The following is a 6,000-nucleotide window of genomic DNA, read 5'->3' as shown; positions in this document are numbered from 1 at the left end:
CCTGCTTAATTTATATGTGTAATGCCAACTCAATTATTACGTTTATATAAACACACCACCCTGAAACCCAGTGCACAGGTTTGGATGGTGCCTACACAATGCAATACAACTTTCTATCCACTAAATGCAATGCACCTTCAATGAATAGTCTGCTGTTGCACTGGCACAAGTGAAAGCTCTCTTTGGCATGATAACCTGTTCTGAGATGAGAGTTTACAGCACACGCTTTTTGCTCACTGTACCTTTCACAGATGGGAAATATCCATTTGCATATCAGTCTTTGTCCCGCCCACATGGGCAGTCCAGCAACAAAATGCTATGGCAATTCCTCTCTGAACAAGAGTACCAACAGCAACGCCATATACTCCATATATACCTGATAAAAACTTGCAATCCTTCTCCTGGTCGCATTCCCTATTGGGGTGTGTCCATCTATTCTGAGTTTGGGATCTGTCTTTTGGGGAATGACCACCTTCAGATGTCTGGACTTGGCATCAGGGAGCATCAGAACACAGCACTGGGACAGCAAGGGCATCTGTCAAGGATCTCTTCTCTTTCCTACAAGTGGTCCCAGTCAGTTTCTATGTCTCCTGGCTCCTGTCTCCACTGCAAGATTAGGCTCTTTTTGCTGGGATGTTTCTCGCCAGATTTCTGCAGCAGGTCATCTCTTGGAATAAGTTGAAGAAGTCCAACTCTGATGCAAACTGGCTTATATATAGGGCAAATTACATCACTCACTTGTCATGATTCTCGTGAAAGGGATTGGCTAGTCATCATTACACCCCTCCCACCTGTGTGCTGATTGGACGAGAGCATGGGGCAGTGCTTTGGGTTAGCTGTGGGAGGAGACAGCTTCATCATCCCACTTTGACAGATGGACTTGGTCTGCATTGAGCTCACAAAATATCTCAACATGTCAAGTGCCCTTAATTTCCAAATCTTTACATGCATGAATACATTTTTGAGAACTATATTTTAAGGCAAATCAGGCAATATTAGCATGGACTCTGCACGCCCTTCCCGTGCAGAGATACAGTTTTTCTTCATTTACTCAGGAACCATATCTCTTGAAAATATTTCACTTTACCGGCATCATATTAATTATTATTGTCATGCTTTTTATTGACTTTCACATCTCTGGTAATCACAGGAAGGCCCAAATCACATTTTCATTAATAACTTCTTGTGTTTATCCCATCAAAATTGTTTAAGATGGTTATAATGGGTTAGCTGTCACCTTTAATAACAGTCTGGAATGACTGTTGTGTGATGTACACTGTCCATTTTATGCAATAAAATACATTTCTCCCATTTTACATCAAGGTGCAGTTTCCCTCCTCCTTTGCTGGGACCCCACCTTTTTTAAAATGTCACTTCTTCTCTTTGGGCACATGATACAAGCAGAGCTGCCTAATATTCCACTAATGGATTTTCTTTAAGGGACTAGTGCCGCAGAACCGACCTAACTTTATCTGGTCTTCACTGCATTTCTGATCTCAAAAGTATTCCTTCTTATATATTTAAGAAAGGGCACGGATGGATGAAGACAACCAGGCCTGAAACTCCAGGGGCAACAGAAGAAAGTCCTGGAGTTTAGTTTAATCTCTGAAGAAATGGCCAGCAGCACATGGTTTTTCAAACTCACATACAATTGCTTTAAATGACATCTCATATGGCACACAATTTAACAATATATGCATATTATTTCTCAATGGTACATGTACATGAGAACACCGTGCCCAAGCTTGAAAGTCTGGTGGGCATTTTGCTGGGCATATTGTTAATCTAGATGAGGGAAAAACGAAAATGACATTCTTTTATTTATTTTACATGTAAAATACTCAGTTTCACTGCTGCTGCTTGAACACAATTCTGGCATCCCATTGAAGATACTGTGCACTGATGTTTCATATGTGTTTGGGGTAGATCTCCATGGATTTGTCAAACATCATTGCCATGTATCTTTATTTCCCTTCATGAAATGCATTGCTCATATCTCTGCATTTTGAAATTGAGGCCCACTTTCTTTCATTTTGATTTGGGCTCCAACGGCCTTATGTCAGGCACCTTTCTGCCCTGGCCTATTTCTGGCACCCTGGGTCTATATTTCACCCAACACATCTCCACCACTCATGCCGAATTATGCAAGCTACATAACTCTAGTATGTGAACTACACACCACAAACCATGCCAAATAATGCAAGGTAAATAACTGTAATATGTGACATGCAGCTCCACAACTGATGCCAACATAAGCAGGCTATATAACTATAATACGTGTCATACAACTCCACAACCCATGCCAAATAATGCAAGCTATATACCTCTCATATGTGACCTGGGGGCGTGGCTAACTAGCCATGAAGTAGGACCTGCTCCGGTGCAGCAGCTCCTGTTGATCCGATGACGATCCATAGTAACACGCTTAAATCAATCTAAAAGTCCCTGAAAACACAGCAGAGGCGTCGGAATGTGTGCCCCACGGCATCAGCAAACTACAAGCTTATCGGTGTAAGCATTCCAGAGTTGTAGCCTTTTATGCGCATGACCTGGTGGGCACGTATTCACACAAAATGGCGGACAACAAAGGTACCGAGACCCCAACCACCGAAATGACGGAGCTGGGCTATGAGCAGTGAGCGAAGAGCTGGCTCCTGACGGGGTACCCAGCGGAGCACATATTTATAACAGTATCGCCCCACATTGAGCAGCAGGGTGCAGCAAGACTGCGAGTGGAGGAGAGGAGATACTGTAGCCGCAGGTGGGGCTCCCTGAGGGTTCCATCGGGGGGAGCTGGCTGCGCGAAGCTGATGTAGCCGGGCACCGCGGGACAGAGATTGTTAGGAGCGGCTATCCAAACGCTTCCTCGTGCAGAGCATAGGCGCAATGGACCAGAACTGCTCTATACATTGTAGCGGAGGCAGCGGGTGCACTGCAGCAACATGTGGCAACACAAGTAGTGGATGCCTGGACTGGGATGAAGGAGTTCGGGATGGCCTTATAGAGGACAGAGGTGCGCGAAAGTCAAGCTGGAGGACAGATCATTGGGATTCCAGCAGAAATGGCAGCTGGGGCCAAATGGCAGCTGCTCACTAATGATATCATCAGCTGATAACTGTGGAAATGGACATCTTGTAGCAACGGCTACGGGATGACACATTAATAGACCACTGGGCTGGCACTGATGGAGGCGATCCTTTTCTCTGAGAGATAAAGGGGAGTACAGTATTAGGAGCTGTGGGCACTCTGTGGTGCTGAAGACAAGCAGACGACCCTGGGGAGTGAATGAGCCAGAAAATGGGCGCCACCATAGAAAGGTACGGCATATAGGGTTGATCCAAACTGATGAGGATACAAGAGAGACTGCTGCGGATATAAGAAGTGGTGTGAAGTGCGCAAAGAGCCCAAAAGCTGGGTGATTAGGATAGGGGAAAAGAGTTGTCTCCAAGACGCAGCAAGATAATTTGAAATGTGGGACGAAACAACCCACTCGGGGAAATAGCCCAACGAACACAAACATATACAGGGGTTCCTCTAGGACCATTGCCCCAGGCTTGGAGTGATACACTGGTGCCGTATCAAAACAGAGGAGCAGGATAGATACACCAGAGACCAAGCAGCCTCAGACACATAACTGAGGCTGCAAGATGGCAGGGCACACTTCCCTGGAGGCCAAAATAGACGCAGTAGGCATAGAAGTCACCCTGCTGCGACACGATGTTAGAGCGTTGGCAGGGAGAACGAGTAGTCTGGAGAGTGCAGTGAAAACCAACACGGATACTAGCACCAACAATGCAAAGCAGGTTCACGTACTGAAGCAACAGGTAGCTAACCTGGAAAATCGTGTGGAGGAAGCGGAAGGGAGAGCAAGAAGGGACAATATCCGCGTGGTCGGACTGCGGGAGGGGGAGGAAGGCCAAGAACCTACAGACTATGGTGAGAACCTAATCTTACAAGGATTAGGGGCCTAAAAACTCTTGCAAGTATTTGCCGTGGAGCGCGCACACAGAGCCGTTATGAGGAAGCCGAAGCCTGGGGCCCCTCCCCGTGCGATAATCGCAAAGATTCTGAACTATAAAGATTGCAAGAAGATTTTGGAGTACTTTCGTAAAGGGGGAACGATTGAAAGGGCTGCAAGCACCATCACGGCGTATCCTGACTATACAATGTTGGTCCAGAGACAACGGTACAGCTATGTGGCAATCAAAAGGAGGTTACGCATGGCCGGAATCAAATACATGCTTCTGTACCCCGCGAAAATGAAAGTGTTGCACAAAAGCAGGATGTACTTTTTTGACACTCCAGAAGAAGCAGCGGCATGGCTGGACCTACAGGGATGCCCGGAACGAGACACGGAGCAGGCTCAAGAGGAACACGATAAGTGATTGGGATATTGCATGTATATTGATATGACGCAGAGCGGTTACCCCAGCGGTGACTATGATAGAGATTAAGATAAAGGGTGCGACCGAGTAAAGTTGATATTTGGCTGTGGTACCTTTGATTGTGTCGAACTTAAGGGACTGGAATATAGCAGTTCGTATATATATGTAAATTGAGTAGCAATGTGTGGTTGAACTGAAGCAAACAGGAGCGGCAGGACGAAAGCACCCTACCCCCCCGTGCAATAGTAGTAGTAGTAGTAGGTTAGCCACTAGGGCGACCTCACCCTGCGGAGCTTCGAGTACAGGCGATAGCCAGAAAGAGCTAGATGCGGGGGTGCCTGAGATCCAGGGATGGAGCTGGGCAACAGTTGAGGGGTGTGTTGTTGGGGATGGGAAGGGAGGTGGGAGGTGGGAGGGTGGAGGAGCGGGGAGTTTGGCGTGTGTTTGGTTAAGGGGAGTTTAAACTGGGGAACGAGCCTATACAGAATGGAATGGAACTTAGATTTGGACTGCACCTGTGGGAGGTGGAATGGAACTCGGAGAAGCCATGGGGGACCTTAAAATAGTTACATGGAATATAAGAGGGCTCAATAGTTATCTAAAGAGAAATAAGGTCATGTTGTACCTGCGTAGGCAGAAAATAGACATTACACCGCTGCAAGAGACCCACCTGACACGGGAGAGAATGGATATGATTGCTGGGAAGTGGAAGGGGGTGATGGTGGGCTCAGCATATTCTGCTTATGCCAGTGGTGTGCTTATTTGGGTGGCGCCACATGTCCCATTTCAACGGTTGCAAGAGGTAGCTGAGGCTGATGGGAGGATGGTTATATTGAGGGGACTGGTGGAGAATAGGGAGATAAGCATAGTAAATACATACGCCCCGAACCATAACACAGCGGCGTACATCAGAACATTGTGTACTAATCTGAGCAGGTGTGTGGGGAGCGCGGTGATTTGGGGAGGGGACTTTAACTGTGTACTTAACCCAAAGGTGGACAGATTGGATGAGAAGATGGATAGACCCTCCCCTGCTGCCAAAGCGCTGCAGACATTGCTGGGTGACTTTGGTTTGGAAGATGCACGGAGAATGAGACACCCCCAGGAGAGGCAATATTCACATTATTCGGCCCGCAGCAGTTACACACGTCTTTACGTCACCTGAAGTTATAACAGAGATTACACAAATAGAGTATAAAGCAAGGGTCCTTTTGGACCACTCGCCCTGATCCTCGGATGGCAATACTGCCCCCCGAGAACAAGGATTCCGACATGGCGCCTACGAGCGGAAGCACTGAGAGACTCCTTTTTTAGGGAGGACGTGAGATAGGAGATTGTAAACTATTTTGAGACGAATACTGGTAGTGTGGACTCAACAGGAACACTGTGGGAGGCCTTCAAAGTTGTGATGAGAGGGGTAGCCATAGCAAAATCCAAAGGTTGCAGGGTGGGATTCTATCTGATCTATGAGAGACAGAGGAGAAACTGGAAGAGGCTTTAAGGGGCGAAGATGGCACTAAGGAGGAATTGGATACTCAAGCTACAGCAAAAATGGCGGAGTACTGGGATAGATTGTGTAACCTCAACTATAAAAAATATGTAGAGAGACAGCATG

The sequence above is a fragment of the Ambystoma mexicanum genome, chromosome 7q, assembly GCF_040938575.1.
Source record: "Ambystoma mexicanum isolate Mex_15411 chromosome 7q, UKY_AmexF1_1, whole genome shotgun sequence".
In the NCBI taxonomy this organism is placed as follows: domain Eukaryota; kingdom Metazoa; phylum Chordata; class Amphibia; order Caudata; family Ambystomatidae; genus Ambystoma; species Ambystoma mexicanum.
The sequence above is the reverse complement of the archived record's forward strand: the minus strand, read 5'-3'. Positions refer to the sequence as shown.